Source organism: Triturus cristatus, chromosome 1_1 (assembly GCF_964204655.1).
Source record: "Triturus cristatus chromosome 1_1, aTriCri1.1, whole genome shotgun sequence".
NCBI lineage: Eukaryota > Metazoa > Chordata > Amphibia > Caudata > Salamandridae > Triturus > Triturus cristatus.
The window spans coordinates 1,186,818,462-1,186,837,497 of NC_140579.1; positions in this window are offsets into that span (position 1 = coordinate 1,186,818,462).

Here is a 19,036-nt window from a genome sequence, read left to right on the forward strand (position 1 = left end):
TTTGAAAGCCTAGTTGTCAGGGAAGAGGAGCTCGTCCTCAAACTCTGGTGGTTCGGACAGCAGTACGTCTACCAATCCACTACTTATGTCATCAAAGTCACTCTCCTCTTCCTCCTGTGATTCACGTATTTTGTACTCCGGTGGTATAAAGTGTTGATTCATTTTGATCATGGTTAACCTCTCAACACTTTTGGGCGAGAGACTGGTCCTTTTGACAGTAACAATGGCACCAGCAGCACTGAAAACACGCTCTGAAGAGACACTTGCAACAGGGCAAGCCACATACTTTATCGCCAGCCTGCTGAGCACTGGCCATTGGCTTCTTTTCCCATACCAATACACCAATGGGCTTTGCTCCATGTAGACCTCTGTTGTGTCATCTAGATAGGCCTGAACCATCCGCTCAATGTTCAGGGGTGCTCCGATTTCCTGGGCCTCTTTTGCCTTTGCATCAGTCATTGATGTGCAATACCCTTTCCGTAGAAACCAATCACCTGCCGTTTTTGTAAATGTGCCTGATGATCCTGTTGGTGCTGTTGATGTTATTGCTGCTGGCAGTGTTGACTGCTGGGAGGCAAACGCACTGCTCTTGGCTTCTGAAGTAGAACTTCGTTCTGGGTGCCCTGCAGTACTTTTTCTACCCTGGAGGGGCGGGCCTTTAATGAAGATCCTTTCGTTTTCAAACTCAGTGGCTTCCTCAGCTATCAAAGTTTTGTACTGGGCAACATTCACTTCTGAAAAAGGAATGACTTCATTACTGCGCAGCAATAATTTGTAACGTGGATCCAAAATTGAGGCAGTAATGTAATGTGGATCTGACAGAATGTTATTTTGAATCCTTGTATTGTGAGATAAGCGAGCGGATAAGGTGTCTGCCAAAGAATGTGCGTCTACTTTGTCATCCACATCTGCGTACATTTCTGCCACCTCCTTCAGCTGTTGCTCTAGCATGTACAACAATGGGATAGCTTGGCCCATAGTACAGTCCTCCCGGCTCACTTCACGGGTGAAGACCTCAAAAGGAAGTAGCATCTCTGTCAGGCTTTTGGCAAGGTCCCATTGGGCCATCTCAACTCTCATGCCTTTCACTGTAGGATCCCCTGACCTTTTCATGACATAAGCATTAAGTGGTATGTACTGCTCAAACAGACGCTCAAGCATGTAATACGTTCAGTTCCAACGTGTTGGCACCTCTTGGATGAGTGCTTTGACTGGCATTTTATGCTCACGTTGAATCACCCTCAGCTCCTTCCGGGCTTTAAAAGAATGGTTGAAATGTGTGCATATTCTTCTGCAGGTGGTCAGTAAGCTGCTGACTTTGCTTTCATTTTTCAGAAAGTCTTGCACAACAATGTTAATGCAGTGTGCCAAACATGGCACCCTGAAATACCCACCATCTTTCATGGCCCGAACTACATTACTGCCATTGTCCGTGGCAACAAAACCAATGGTAAGACCTCTTGGTCGCAGCCACTCAAACACCTTGCTGTTAAACTCATCCAAAATGTTAGCAGCAGTATGAGATTTCTCCATTGCAAACATGGCTACAGTTGCATGTTTGCGAGTGTCTTTAAAAATCTCAGCGGTGTCAACAACGCCGTCAGATATCTTATCTTTAACACCCGAAAAAGAGACCCAGTGTGCAGTGATGCACATGTAATCAGTGGCTTGGCAACTGGTCCACATGTCTGTTGTCAGGTGTATACTCTGAACAGCACTCTTTTTTAAGGCTTTTCCAAGCAATTCCAGCACGTCGTGATGTAGTGCTGGAACAGCAACTCTTGCAAAATAGTAGCGGCTGGGAACTTTCCATTTTGGGCAGATGGTGGTCACAAACTCAAGAAAACCCACCCCTTCAACAAAAGAAAAAGGGAGAAGGTCCAGTGCTAACATTTTTGCCAGCTTAGCATTGTACAAACGTGCTATTGGGTGATTGCGTTCGTACTGCCCCTCCGGCCTACTAAACATGCTAAGAATGGTAGGCTGCATGGTATTCCTTCCTGTGGTCGACGTCGCACTTTTTGGCCCAGCAGTACTCCTTGGTGTCTCAGGCTGGCTCTTACTCTTGTGCCAATGAGATGTGGCTGAGGATGTGGGCGTTACCACTGCAGTGCTGGGGACAGGGCTACTTTGTGTACCACTAGCACAGAGAATGTCTCCCTCTTCTTCCTGTTCCACCGTGAGCGGACTTTCTACTCGTTTATGCCCAACAGCAATGGTTCCAGTTTTGATGAGCCTAAGGTGCTCCTCCCACTGGATTGCGTGGTGTTTTTTCAGATGGGTCATTTGGCCTCTGGTACCATAGTTTGTACCAAGCTTTCCACGGCTAACAGAGGAATGACAAACGGAGCATACAGCAATATTCTCCTCCTTTGGGCTAACCGTAAAGTAGTCCCACACTGGGGAGCTTAAATTTTGTCTCCTGCTGGAGGTGCCACTCCAACTTCCAATGCCGGATGAACTGGAGGGTGTGTGTTGAATTTGACTCTGTGCAGGACCACTACCTACTTCTGCTGAGGTGGTGCTTGTTGTGCTGGATGTAGGACGCTGCCGGCCCTTTGCTAATGTAAATATGGAAGCTGGAGGTCGTGTTGGTGTTACCTGTGTTGGAGGTATGCGTGCTACATCCCTCGCATCCATTTTGGATAATGTAAAAATGTTGCTCTCCATCTCCTCAGGCCCGGGAGTGATGTTTGTGATGACTGGCTCATCATCATCATCATCATCAACCTGCTCTTCTACATCAACATCCATAAGTGTAAGGCTTTCTGGAACCTTCCTTTTGCCATGCCTGCTCTTGTGATGTGTTTCCCTCTCAGACTCAGTTTGTGGCTTCCAAGTGACATCTAGATCATCAGAAGGGGGGCTTGGTGAAGAACTTGATGTACTAACCCTCCTTTTCCTTGCTGGGGATTTAAAAGCCAATGCAACTTCTAAAGGAGTGGCTTCCTCTTCTTCCTCTGCATGAGGCTCAATTTCCTGAACTGCCCCTACTTCAGGAGGAACAGCTACTATTGCGGGCGGTAGCTGCGGCTGTTGACCACTTATCTGCTGTGTTGATGATGTTCCCTCCTGCGTTGATTGTGTACTACTTTGAGATAGCGATAAGTTTAGTTCAGGCTCAGCATCACTGCTTTCTACCATAAGGCTGGCTACCTCTTCCACACTCATCTGCTTGGGCATGGGTTGGTGGGTTGGGCCCACTGATGTGGAGGTGCTGCCCCCAGCTTGCCCCCCCGACACCGCTGCTGCAGGCCTCATTTTTGGTGAACCAAAAAAGGTTTTGGGAGGCACACCAGACTTAAGTGACACTTCCTTCTTCTTCTGTTCCTTCTTCTCCATGGCAACTTTCTTGGTACCGGAGGACCTGCTACCTGCTTTCTTTGGGGGCATCTTCAACTGATGTCAAAACAGCACTCAGTTGCACAAGTTGCAGAGATGCCTGGTCAGGTCACTGACACGTCACGTTGTGTACACTACAGCAGCAGGACGTCGGTCTGGCACCACAACAGTGGATGATGATGACACACCTCTGTCTTTTGTGCACCTAAAAGCAAAAAAGCCAGAAGAACATCAGTCAAAAGATCCATAATATAATATATAACTTATTAGTGTCTCGTGGGTGGTCATCACAATTATTAAATTTCATGAAGTCAGTGAACAACATCAACAGTATAGCCAGCCATTAAGAGACTGACAAAGCCAGGGATCCTGTTGTATTTGTACTGTGTAGTGTACACTTAGGAAGAAGAATAGCAAGGAAAAAAAACCCGCCGTGATGATTGCTGAGTTGTACTCCTGGGCCTACTGTACGACTAGGCCACAAGTTTGGACGCCTATGGCAAAGGCCCAATGCATGCCTTCCTAAAATGGCCGCCACACACATGCCCAGCCCACCCACCACAATAACACAAAAAAAGTGATTGCAAAGGACAGGAAGAGGAAGTTGTAGTGTCTGTGGAACTTAATCCCTCTCATAAAAATGTTTTCCAGACAAATAACAGCTTCTCCCTGCTCCAAACCTACAGCTCAATGACAGTCTGAGGAGTTTTTTGTGCAGAAATGCACAAAAAAGCGTTTTCGAGAAGGGTCTATGTTGCTCGCGAGATATTGTTTGCCAGATTGCAAAAGCTGCGTGTTCGGGATCGCGAACTGTACAAAAAGGCTTTCTCGCGTGCGCGAACACGCATATTGCGAGCGCAAAAATGCCTTACATGCAGGCCAAAATAGCCCAATTTGTTTAGCACATACCCAAAAAATGCTATTGCACCCCAAACACACCTTTTGCAATAAAATCCAAAGCCATCCATGGAGTAAAGGAAAATCACCAGACAACACCAACTGTACATGTAAAATCACGCACCACAGCTTGGAGGCTGACTACCTCTGGGCCTAGTGGAAGACTACTAGGCCACAAGCTTGGAACCGGATGGCAAAAGCAAGCACACTGCTTGGATGGCTTCACAAAATGGCCGCCACACACCCACAACAACCACAAGAAATGGGAGACAGTCAATGGACGCCTATGGCAAAGGCACAATGCATGCCTTCCTAAAATGGCCGTTCGCGAGCTGAATCCCTTGCCTTACATGCAGGCCAAAATAGCCCAATTTGTTTAGCACACACCCAAAAAATGCTATTGCACCCCAAACACACCTTTTGCAACAAAATCCAAAGCCATCCATGGAGTAAAGGAAAATCACCAGACAACACCACTGTACATTTAAATCACGCACCACAGGTTGGAGGCTGACTACCTCTGGGCCTAGTGGAAGACTACTAGGCCACAAGCTTGGAACCGGATGGCAAAAGCAAGCACACTGCTTGGATGGCTTCACAAAATGGCCGCCACACACCCACAACAACCACAAGAAATGGGAGACAGTCAATGGACGCCTATGGCAAAGGCACAATGCATGCCTTCCTAAAATGGCCGCCACACACATGCTCAGCCCACCCACCACAATAACACACAAAAAGTGATTGGAAAGGACAGGAAGAGGAAGTTGTAGTGTCTGTGGAACTTAATCCCTCTCATAAAAATGTTTTCCAGACAAATAACAGCTTCTCCCTGCTCCAAACCTACAGCTCAATGACAGCCTGAGGAGTTTTTTGTGCAGAAATGCACAAAAAAGCGTTTTCGAGAAGGGTCTATGTTGCTCGCGAGATATTGTTTGCCAGATTGCAAAAGCTGCGTGTTCGGGATCGTGAACTGTACAAAAAGGCTTTCTCGCGTGCGCAAACACGCATATTGCGAGCGCAAAAATGACGAAAACTGTAAGTCTGCGTTGTCGCGCTGTGCAGAGTTACCGAAAGTTCGCAAGCTGAATCCCTTGCCTTACATGCAGGCCAAAATAGCCCAATTTGTTTAGCACACACCCAAAAAATGCTATTGCACCCCAAACACACCTTTTGCAATAAAATCCAAAGCCATCCATGGAGTAAAGGAAAATCACCAGACAACACCAACTGTACATTTAAATCACGCACCACAGCTTGGAGGCTGACTACCTCTGGGCCTAGTGGAAGACTACTAGGCCACAAGCTTGGAACCGGATGGCAAAAGCAAGCACACTGCTTGGATGGCTTCACAAAATGGCCGCCACACACCCACAACAACCACAAGAAATGGGAGACAGTCAATGGACGCCTATGGCAAAGGCACAATGCATGCCTTCCTAAAATGGCCGCCACACACATGCTCAGCCCACCCACCACAATAACACACAAAAAGTGATTGGAAAGGACAGGAAGAGGAAGTTGTAGTGTCTGTGGAACTTAATACCTCTCATAAAAATGTTTTCCACACAAATAACAGCTTCTCCCTGCTCCAAACCTACAGCTCAATGACAGCCTGAGGAGTTTTTTGTGCAGAAATGCACAAAAAAGCGTTTTCGAGAAGGGTCTATGTTGCTCGCGAGATATTGTTTGCCAGATTGCAAAAGCTGCGTGTTCGGGATCGCGAACTGTACAAAAAGGCTTTCTCGCGTGCGCGAACACGCATATTGCGAGCGCAAAAATGACGAAAACTGTAAGTCCGCGTTGTCGCGCTGTGCAGAGTTACTGAAAGTTCGCGAGCTGAATCCCTTGCCTTACATGCAGGCCAAAATAGCCCAATTTGTTTAGCACATACCCAAAAAATGCTATTGCACCCCAAACACACCTTTTGCAATAAAATCCAAAGCCATCCATGGAGTAAAGGAAAATCACCAGACAACACCAACTGTACATGTAAAATCACGCACCACAGCTTGGAGGCTGACTACCTCTGGGCCTAGTGGAAGACTACTAGGCCACAAGCTTGGAACCGGATGGCAAAAGCAAGCACACTGCTTGGATGGCTTCACAAAATGGCCGCCACACACCCACAACAACCACAAGAAATGGGAGACAGTCAATGGACGCCTATGGCAAAGGCACAATGCATGCCTTCCTAAAATGGCCGTTCGCGAGCTGAATCCCTTGCCTTACATGCAGGCCAAAATAGCCCAATTTGTTTAGCACACACCCAAAAAATGCTATTGCACCCCAAACACACCTTTTGCAACAAAATCCAAAGCCATCCATGGAGTAAGTAAAGGAATATCACCAGACAACACCACTGTACATTTAAATCACGCACCACAGGTTAGAGGCTGACTACCTCTGGGCCTAGTGGAAGACTACTAGGCCACAAGCTTGGAACCGGATGGCAAAAGCAAGCACACTGCTTGGATGGCTTCACAAAATGGCCGCCACACACCCACAACAACCACAAGAAATGGGAGACAGTCAATGGACGCCTATGGCAAAGGCACAATGCATGCCTTCCTAAAATGGCCGCCACACACATGCTCAGCCCCCCCACCACAATAACACACAAAAAGTGATTGGAAAGGACAGGAAGAGGAAGTTGTAGTGTCTGTGGAACTTAATCCCTCTCATAAAAATGTTTTCCAGACAAATAACAGCTTCTCCCTGCTCCAAACCTACAGCTCAATGACAGCCTGAGGAGTTTTTTGTGCAGAAATGCACAAAAAAGCGTTTTCGAGAAGGGTCTATGTTGCTCGCGAGATATTGTTTGCCAGATTGCAAAAGCTGCGTGTTCGGGATCGCGAACTGTACAAAAAGGCTTTCTCGCGTGCGCGAACACGCATATTGCGAGCGCAAAAATGACGAAAACTGTAAGTCCGCGTTGTCGCGCTGTGCAGAGTTACCGAAAGTTCGCGAGCTGAATCCCTTGCCTTACATGCAGGCCAAAATAGCCCAATTTGTTTAGAACACACCCAAAAAATGCTATTGCACCCCAAACACACCTTTTGCAATAAAATCCAAAGCCATCCATGGAGTAAAGGAAAATCACCAGACAACACCAACTGTACATTTAAAATCACGCACGACAGCTTGGAGGCTGACTACCTCTGGGCCTAGTGGAAGACTACTAGGCCACAAGCACACACATCCAACAAAGGTAAATCACACACACACACCAACAGTGAAATACACCACAGCCACGTTTAGCATTTCAATCCTATGCCATCCATGCCCTACATGATGTAGAAATTCTACAGACACCACAAAACATGGACCCATGGGTACCCTACTGGCTGAAATTGCAGAGAAAAACAACTAGGCCCATATTGAAAGTAGTACAGGCCACCCACCACAACAATAATTTTTAAAAACAATAAAAATCCCAGAAAAATGTAGGTACAAACAAGCCCCAATGAAACAAACACACCAATTCTCCAACTTACTTGTCGTAAATTAAATCTCAAATCAAAAATTCCTCAAATAAATCCAAAAAAATGGTATGATGCAGCAGACAGACATAAAAAGTGATCCTTCCAGCTCCAAATCCAAATGAAAGTGAACAACACATGCACAAAGCACGTGGGAGGAGCCTGCTGGACAGGAACAGGAAGTTGTAGTGTCAGGGACACTTCCTTCCTCTTGAAAAAAAAGTGTTAAAAAAATTAAAGGACTCTTTCTTACACAAAGACTACAGCAAGATCACAATCTGAGGAGTTTTCTGAGCAAAATGATCATTTTAGAGAAGGTTTTATGAAGCTCGCGAGATATTCTTTGCCAGATTGCAGTTTTTCCATGTTCGGGATCGCGATCTTACCAAAACAGCCGCCGGAAGTCAGCTCGCGCGCACCAATGACGTGTTCGGGGTCGCACACTCTCGCGGGCTTGGGCAGCCATAGTACAAATCTCGTGGCGCTCGCAAACAGACAGAAAAGCAAGTTGGCGATCGCAGAATCAAGGTAAGACGTTACCGCGCGCGCGAGAATGAATATTGAGCGCGCGAGGAAGCAAATTTACTACGCTACGCGCTAGATTGCGTCGCAATCTGCAACTTCGCGCTCTACGCGAAGCACGAAGTTACCAAAACTTCGCAAGCTCCGCGAACGGAGCGTAGTTCAACGCCCAGGCTTAGTCTATGCTCCTGCCTTAGGTGAATATCCTATTTATGAAAAACGTTTAATACGTGCAAAACGAAAATATGATAAAGATTTTACTGAGGTTGCAAAGAAAAAAAGAATTGAAAAGAATGATGAGTCTGGAAAGAAAATAGAAGGGAACACGGTTGCTAATATTGTAGGATATCAGTTTGAAAATAGTCCAGGAATCAACTGCTATGCTAATGTAATCGTCAACATTGTGTTTTTTTTTAGAAAATCCACAGCATGCAATTATGGAAAATCGAGAAAAAAGATTTTGTTCTTTGTTACATTATATTTTAGAGAAGTTGAAAACTGATAAAAACGAAAATCCATTCTGCTTCTGATGTTCGGAATCTTCTGGATATATGTTCTGGATCTTAACAATTTACACAGAATGTACAGCAAGGTGCTCAGGAATTTCTTATGTTTATGCTTGCAGTATTAGAAGATGAAGGTATACAAATTGAAAATCTGTTTGGACTAAGTTACAGATGGGTTCATACATGTGTGACAGCTGTTCATTTTCATCTACTACTAAAATAGACACTGAACGATTCATATATTTGACAATGCCAGATTTGAAAACGGTGTCTTTCAACGATTTAGTAAAATCAGCTAATCAACATATGGAATGTACTCAGTGCAAATCAGAAATGTTGTCAACATTATTTATACAAAGATGTGGACAATATATTATTTTAATACCGCAAAGTTGTAGAGCAGATGGAACAAAATTGGAAACCAAAATAAAAGATTTTGTGACAGGTCAAGTTTCAATTTCAGGAAGAACTTTTAAAACAGTGGCTATTGTTTTCCACGATGGAACTACTTGAACATCTGGACACTATACTGTAAATTTAAAATGCAATAAAGGATGGACACTATGTAATGATGCACATTTAGAGTAATCAAAACATCTGAACTATCAGAGAACCTAGCAGAAAAAAAGATCACTCAAATGTTGGTGAAAAAAGATGAGAAAAAAGAAGGAAACATGTCCTTTCTTGAGTCCCCTCACTCACCAGGGTTTCTCCACGGTGACATGCTTCATCATAGGGGCCATCTCAACCCACTGCGGGTTGAGGTGTGCTACGACTTGCGAAGATACGTAGGAGCACTTTAGTGAGACTATGTGTGGTGTGGTGTTGTGTATGGAGTGGAGTGAATTTGAAAAAATATCTAACTAGTGGGCTAAATGACTTTTATTCTTGCTCCTTGTTGATATATTAAAAAGGTGTGAGTTCCTAGGGGGTCTGGCTGTGATGCGTCAGATGTCCCTAGTGGGTGTCAACATGTTTCGAGCTTCCCCTCAGCTCTTCTTCAGGACAGGTACAGTCCAGCCCTGTGCCTTCCACTCCTAAAAGTGACCTAAATTAGAACTAAAGATACGTGCTGCAACCAATAAGCATGCGCGTTAATACATACGGTATCTTAACTTTGTATACCTGTAGAGGAAAAACATAGTTAATTATGTTGGACAACCTACTTCTGGTTGTGTAGGTTAATGGGATTAACAGTCGGTGAAAATGGAACAATAGCGTGCGCCTGATAGTGGGCATGCATAATCAAAGCACACACACATAAATAAAGGTGTCTTGGCAGAAGTGCTTTTAAAATCTGTTCCTTCCTGACCAAAAAACATGACTGACGGAATTAATACGAGTGAGCTAGTTAGGCAAGGTCCGTGCCTGTCGTGCTCTGCCCCATTACACCCAATGAAGGAGGCATGTATGCGACAACAATTATAATGTGTAGTCGGATCTACTACTCGGTAATCGTGCACCTGAGGAGAAACAAATCATGAGCCATGCATGTATATCGCTATAATTATGTGGTCTCTTAGTAAAGCGTCATTGCCTTTAAATATCCTGGAAAAGACTGAGAGCGTGCTTGTCAAAATCATTGCAAAAGAAGGCATGCCGGTAAAAATGCCAGAGTTCGTGAAAGCTTCACAAATCATCACCAACGTTAACAGAACATTACTCACAACATATAACCAACATTACGACACAAAAGACATCTTTAACATACTATTTAGCGGGCAACAATGCGCCTCATGGTGCTGGAGGGGGTCGGGAGGATCTCGAGCGCTAGAAAAAATGAGGGAAAGGGGTGTCAATCGCCTCGATGCTATCGGAGGAAACCAGAGGCTCAAGGAGTTTCCGTAGGCTGCCCGGTTCCTGTGGGGGGAAAGAAATAGCTTACTTGTCGGAGAAGTCCGCTCTGGCTGGTTTGGCTAGTGTGTCCCTCGAGACCGCATATTGGGGAGTCTCGGGGCGGGTTCTGTTTATAAGGAAGTGTTCCCGCCTAGTCATACTTGGAAAACTAGAGCGGGAACCTTTCAAAATGGCCGCCGCCTGTTGGCTGATTGAAGCGCTCTATTAGGGGTGTATACTACCGCCTTGATAAAAGTAAAAATTTATTTAGAGGAATGAATTGGTAGATGAACTTGATGGTAGATATATGCGAGGTTTTTGTCCTAAACTTGTAATAACAAACAAAAAAAATCTTGTCTTTTACAGACCTTTTTACTAAAGTTTAAAATATTTTAAATTTATATTAAAAAAAAGAAGTGAATATAATTTACTATTAATTTGATATCTACTTCAAAACAGGTAAGATTAATTCACTCAGGTACTACCCTTGCAGTCTATCAAAGACACGGTCATTCCCCATACCCATCTCCAGTCACCCAGCCAGTGCTATATACTAATGCAATCTGTCCACTAATACCCAAGCACTTATAAATACACTATGCACTCTCTTTACAGCACTATAATCATCTAGTTACTAGTCACGTACTTATGGAATGGCTTAATTACTAATACAAGTACAGCTACAATATTCTGGACACTATCCATGCAGATCTCTAACCACCCATATACTATTAATACACTCCTCTAAATATGAAGTTATTACCCATGCCGCGTAGGAATCCTCCTGTGAGTCCGATGCAGTTCTCCAATCACCCATCCAGGCAATACGTAAGCACTTATAAATTCACCATGCACTCTATTTACAGCACTGTTAATATTCAGTTACTAATCATGTACTGATGGAATGGACTAGCTACTTACATAAGTATCCGCTATTATTATTAATAGTAGCTTTCAGTGAGGATATAGTTAGAAATTAGCATTTAAAAACCTTTGAAATTCACTGAAAAAACCATAGGTTTCAGGGACGTTATAGTTTCAAATTAGCATTTAATAAACCTTAGAAATTCACTGAAAAAACTATAGGTTTCAGTGACGTTATAGTTAGTTGGACATTTCACTCATACAAAACCATAGAAATTCTGCCGTTATAGTTCGTTGAGCTAACTATAACTCGAGCCCCCGCAATGCACTGCTGATGACGTCACATATTACATCATTCATGACATGGTCAGTGACATCACTGATGACATCACTGATTACATCTCAAATTACATCACTGATGACATCACGGATGTAATTGACAAAGCCATGCTACGAGCTAATGCACTGGGTATAACACAGGTACTGATTGGTAAAACTGGCATGGCTGCAAATCAGGTACCCGAGAGCACAGAACCTCCAAGATTAATACTCACCTACAATACCCAAAACAAAATCATACGTAGAATAGTCAACAGAAACTGGGCATTGGTAAAAAATGACCCAGTTCTAGGTGTTGTATTAACCAAGTCCCCCAACATAACATTCAGAAAATCACGATCAATGAAGGACATGTTGGTAAAAAGCAGCCCTGAAGTGAGGAATTCTGTTAATTGGCTCGGTGCTAATAAGGGTTTTATCAAATGTGCTGTTTGCAAGGCTTGCAAACAAGGTACCAACAAAACAGAGTATCTAACTCCTTTCAGCAGTAAACCTGTTCAAATCACAAAAAAACTGACATGCAAAACTGAGTTTGCTGTTTATGTGCTGGAGGGTCCCTGTGGCCTGCGATATGTAGGTAGCACTAAGCTACAGGTCCACAAGCGGATACTCCAGCACATAAGGGCAATCAAAAATGGTGATAGTACTTACCCAGTTGCTAGGCATTTTGATGAGAAACACTCTAAAAACTCTATGGATCTTAAATATTTTGCCTTGGACTTGAGAAGAGGGGGTAACCGCGAAGCAATGCTTCGTAAACTAGAGAAAAAATACATTCTGGAGTTAGACTCTAAGACTCCCAATGGTTTAAATTCCAGTGAGGATTTTTTCACATATCTATGAAGTTAGTGGTCTGTTTAAACTGTCTTAAGATTCGTCGCTGCCTTATTATGAATTGGTTTTAACCATTTTGGTTTTATGAGTTTGCACGATTTTGCACATGTGAATCCTCGGGTTCACTAGGTGATATTTTATAGGCACTCGCACTTTACTATAGACATATAGTGATTATTACTTGAGCCCACTTGGGCAATATCATGAATTACGTGTCATTATTTGATTTGGGCAAAACGATGTATGCATACCAAGATGAGTAATATGCTTTTAATATGACAAAAAAAAAGTTTATTGGTTTTACTTTTTTCTTAAAGCAAGTTTTTACCAACTTACCTGAAACGTTTTGATTCTAACCGTGAGTAGTTGCATCTTTTATATTTGTATATTTAATATTTATTTATGTATATTTATTAGATTGCAAATTGCTCAGTTTGCACACATTATGTGTAGGGATTGTTTACCATCAATAGATACCAGGCTGAACAATGCGAGTATTTTCACTATGTCTATCACTTCATCGTCACTATTTGTTGTGCTGTCACTTTCATGTATATATATATATATATATATATATATATATATATATATATATATTTTATCTACTGGCAGTCGCCAGTAGATAGTTGTAGTTAGGACCTAGTTTCCATAGGAAAAGCTTATTTTCTTTTCCCAATAACTTTGGCGCCGGATGATGAATCTTCGCGAAATTTTCAAAACTTGTGGGGCGCGCCGGTCAGCTCCTGTCTTGAAAGGCTCGGGGTGATTCGGCAAGCGGGGGCCGAGAAAAAAGGAGGGTCCCAAAACATGTATTCTCCATGTTATTATCCATAGGAAACTTTAGACACGGCTACAGCTGGAACTGCTGAACGGAATTACACCAAATTTGGCAAAAAAGTAATCCTTGGTTCAGAAAGAGACCTTTTTTTAAATGGTGTAAATCCGTTCAGTAGTTGCTGAGAAACTGAAAAAAAAGTTTCGATATCTAGAGGCGCGGTGGATCCGCGGACCCTCCCGACCACGAGCTTGATTCTAATTGGCTGTCAACACTCCAAACCAGGAAGTGTTGGCAGCCATCTTGTGACTCGGTAGAACCGAGTCACAAGAAAACAGGGAAACAAAGGCGAAAAAAAGAAAAGAGGACAGGGTAGAAACAACTTGACCCCCTAGGCCTGCTCAGGGGGTCCCACAAGGACCCCCACGGCCAAACATTTTTAAAAGTGAAGCGCGGGCTCACACGCTTCGTTATTATTTAGCCCCCGGGTGGGCCATGCAATATTGCAATTGCGGGGGCCCAGGGAGGGGGGTGGCGGTCCCTGGGGCTTTCCTTAAATATTTGCGGGGGCACACAACCCCCCCCGCAGCCCCAGGGACCGCCATCACCGGGGCTTGTTTTTTTTAATGTGTGGTGGGGTTCCAAGGCCCCCCAACCCCGGGGACCGCCACCTCCCCGGGGACGTGTACACGTTCTAGAGCCCTTGATGGCACTGGGGACCACCACCCCCCAGGGCCGGCTCCTGCAGTGCCCCAGGGTGCCCACCCCCGGGACACTGCTGTTTGCAATGAGAGGGCGGGAGCCGCGCGGCTCCCGCCCTGTCATTGCAAACTGCTTTGCTTCATTGAAGCGAGAGCAGGGAAACCTGCTCTCGCTTCAATGAAGCAAAGCAGAATTGCTTTTCTACACGGGGAGCTGCATGTCAGCAGCTCCCCATGTGGAAAAGCAATGCCGGCTCCTGCAGGACGCGGGGAGCCGGCGGGACCGTGGGGGCACTGGGGCTCCCCCCACAGTCCCAAACGATAGGGCCTGCCCCGGGGAATGGGGTCCATGGGGCTAGAAGTGTCCCGGGAGGGGGGCCACGCAGCCCCCCTCCCAAAAAATAAAAAAATAAAATAAAAAGAAATAAAGGCCGGCACGGGGGATTGGGTCCCAGGGACCAATAGAGGCCTAAAAAGGGGGGCCACGCAGCCCCCTCCATATATATATATATATATATAAGAAGGGGGGCCACACAGCCCCCTTCTAAAAAAATATCTAATTTCTTTTTTTTTTTTTAAACGCTTTCATGCCGGAGGCCCCACCCCCTCCCAGCAACACTCTGCAAACGTGCCCTGTGGCGCATTTTAAATTGGGGAATTAATTCCCCTTCAATACTGGGGGTACCTGGGGGCCAACTAGCCCACCAGGTACCTCCAGTAAGCGCCACAGAGCTGCATTGCAGAGAGGTGTTCAGAGGCCACGCCCCTTTACACCTCTCTGCAACGCAGCTCTGTGGCGCTTGCTGGAGGTACCTGGTGGTCTAGTTAGACCCCATAAACCCTCAGGATTCAAGGGGACTTAATCCCCCAACTTAAAACGTGCCACGGGGCACGTTGCCACAGTGGTAAAGGGAGGGGGCGGGGCCTGAGGTGACATGTGTGCAAACAGGCCCTGTGGCGCGTTTTAAGTTGGGGAATTAATTCCCCTTCAATCTTGAGGGCCCCTGGGGGCCAACTAGCCCACCAGGTACCTCCAGTAAGCGCCACAGACCTGCGTTGCAGAGAGGTGGTCCAGGCCACGCCCCTTTTTACACCTCTCTGCAACGCCTTTTAAGGGCCTTATAGAGGTCATGCTAATCACAGGGGTACCCCAACGCAGTGTTCCCTAGTGTATGTAGGTGTTTTCACTGTATTCTAAGTGTCTTTTAGCATAGCACTGGCTCTAGGCCTGGTTAGTCAGAGTCAGCTACCACCAGTACCCGTCTGAAAAAGTTGTGGGCACAGGAAGATTTTGCAACAAGCCCTCTTTCTGCTCCTCTGTTGGTTCTTTCTGCACATGTCTTGCTACTTCCTGCACTATTCATCACTGATGACATCACTAGTGACATCATCTAGTGAATGTGTGTTTCTGTAAAGTTTAAATATGTTTTATAAATATATATATGCCAAGGTGTATTGAAGAATGAATGAGTGTATAAGACTCAGGATGGATGATTAAGTAGGTGTGTGACTAACTGTATAAGTGACTAATTAATTGTGTCTTGCTTAATGCATGTGTTTGTGAATAGCTACATGAGTGTCTATATGAGTTATTGATTGGTTGTCTGTTGTGTGGGTGCCTGAGTGTTTGTGTGGGTGGGGTGTGTGTGACTGTGCATAGATGTGTGAGTGGGTGATTCACTGGGTGCATGGTTTCAAGAGTGCATATGTGATGGACTGTATGGCTGGGTGGGTGTGTATGGGTGTGTTAGTGAGTGAATGTTTATCTCAGTGGTACATGTGTGAGTAACTACATATGTGAAAGGCAGTATATATGTGTGTTAGAGTATATAAATGGCTATAAGTGTGTGATTGTATCAGTGATTGTATAAGAGCGTAAGAATGTGCTAGTATTTGTATGAGTAAGTGAGCTGGTGTGTGTATAACTGTACAGGTGAGTAATGGGGAGTGTGATTAATTATTTGCATGACTGACTAGGTGTGTGAGTACCTCTATGGATGAGTGGCAGTGTGTGAGTGTCAATATAGGTGTATGAGTGCATATGATAGTCCTGTACTGAGTGACTGTACGGGTGAGTGAGTGGATGTGTGTGTAGACCTAAAAATCAGTGAGTGGGTATGTAGTTATTGGTGTTGGAGTGTCTATGGTTTTGAGAATCGCAGTCTGTAATTTCAAGTGGGTTTAACAAAAGTTATATTAGGGTGTGAGAAGATGCATGAAATTATCACATGGATGAGATGTCATCAGTGATGTCACTGACCATGTCATGAGTGATGTAATATGTGACATCATCAGCAGTGCATTGCGGGGGCACGACTTATAGTTAGCTGAACTCACAGCCACATCTAAAGACCAACACGTGATACAGCTACTGATCATGCAGCTCCGAAACCCAACAACGCCACAACACCCAGCCCCACCACCACCAGAACCTCCCCCCGTACCACCCCCTCTACTACCACTGAGGCAGAACAATGGACCTTCCCAAAACGCCATGCCCCTCAGCCACACAATAGCTGAATGTTGGGCGATGAGAAACGAACTATATATGAAGGAGGCAAGTCACCCATCACTGATAAAGCACACAATGCCAAGTGTAACGCTCATGTGCTGCACAGACCTCACTATGCAAAGGACAAACCTCTACATGTGGAGATATACTATTGATACTTGTAGTGTAGTGCACAGTGGACGCAACCATGTTACCTCAGGCAGCGGAAGCGGAGTGGGCTGTTCCAACGTACGCCACTCAATGGTAGGAGTATGAATAAATAGACCAGGTCCTAGGCGTGGTTCACTTGTGGGAAGACCAACGAGTCTGTCAGAACGGCAGCGATTAGCCTGGCACGTGGCAGTCACCATAACAGCGGGCCTCCTCGACACAGGGCCCCTGCAAACCCAGAAGCACAGCATTGCAGACTTATGTCTATACAGACTACTGCGTTAAATCTACACTACGGACAGCACGGCTCACAATTCAGATGGAGTGGCGATTGCAGATGTCGCAGTCCAGTTCGCAAGACACGTTGCTCCCAGTACAGCCCGCACGGACCACGCATGATCGCAGGCTGCGCACACGCTGTGTGCTTCAGGTGCTACTAACTCACTGCACCATAAGTCATCCCCACGTGGCCTTATCAACGCAGAATTCATTAGACAAAACACATTGATCCCAGTGCGGCCTGCCGGGACCACGTCTCATCGCAGGGTGCGCACACGCCGAGTACTCCAGGTGCCACTAACTGTGCAGCTCAACTCAACGCCACGTGGCTGTGCGCCCATCGAGACCGCTGCCTCTGCCCTACACTGTAGTTACATGGTTCACAATTCAACATTAGTAGTGATGCAAATTGTGTAAGAGACTATAATGGGTTAATAAGACCAAATGCTCCCAATCTGTGCAGCTCAAGTTAACGTCACCTGCCTGTGGGCCTTTGCTGACCGCTGCCTCCGGCCTACACTGTGGAAGACTGGCGACACGTGGTACCAACTAACCCTGTTCAACACAAGCCAATCCCACATGTGTAACTGTGTCCTGAGTACTCAATGGCAGCGACCACAGCACCTGACTCCCTTCGATCACCGAGGGGTATTTCCACACGGAAGACCGGCGGCACGTGGTGCCACTGAACCTATACTACGCAAGGTTTATTTGGGTCACCAACATATGCACATGGCTGTGGACCCTAGCTCACCGCTACCTCTGCCCTACACTGTGGGCGACCGGCGACAAATGGTACCACTAACCTTCTTCAACACAAGCCGATCCCACATGTATAACTGTTTCCTGAGTCCTCAATGGCAGCGACCACAGCACCAGACTCCCTTCGATCACCGAGCGGAATTTCCACATGGAAGTCAAGCGACACGTGGTGCCACTGAACCGGTACTACGCAAGGTTTGTTTGGGTCACCAGCGTATGCACGTGTCTATGAACCCTAGCTCACTGCTACCTCTGCCCTACACTGTGGGCGACCGGTGACAAATGGTACCACTAACCGTCTTCAACACAAGCTGATCCCACATGTGGAACGGTGTCCTGAATCCTGAATGGCAGTGACCCCAACTTCTTGCCAGCGACCACAGCACCAGACTCCCTTCGATTAGTGTGGCGTATTTGCATATCAAAGTCATCAATGTGGAAAGTATTGCAGACGAAAAGATAACACAAAAGATACATTTTACACAAACTGTCGATTTCCCTTTCCACATCAGTAATTTCCAAAGGAAGAGTGAACAGTTAGGTCAGCAATGAGACATACCATCACTAGAAAATCACCCAAAAATACTTATATTTTAAAAAGAACAGAAGCAGCGAAGTACAATAATGATTACAATACGGAGATTTTGAAGATCTGAAATGCAAATATGAACATACAATATGGTGCACATAACTCAATTGCTGTTTCTCACTATGTCACGTCATATATTACCAACTCTGAGAAGACAGAATTCAAAGAAATATGGGAAGAAATTTCACAGGAGAAGACACTTAGGAAAAAAATGTACAGCTTCAGTTTGAAGATACTTTCACATCGAGAAATTGGATCCTACCAATGTTCGGATCGATAGACATCTGCAAGTTTATATTCAAAGTCAACAGGAACCATCTGGATAAGTCTAGATTTTCCTGCGGCACGAAATCAAGTTTTAATATAAATGTTATAAAATAAATTTGATGATATAGACTTACGTTTCTTTGCTAGTCAAGAGAACTGTACAGAAAATAACAGTTGGATATGTCTAGGTGCTGATCAACAAATGGAAGATAATACTGTTCTGAAGTTTGAAAAAGAAATAAAGTTTAAAGTAGTTTCTGGTGAAAATCCCAACTATGTTTATATTTATTGCCGACGTACTCATTATAAAATTCAAACTAGGAATGTAGATTTACTACCACTAACCCTGTTCAACACAAGTCGATCCCACATGTGTAAC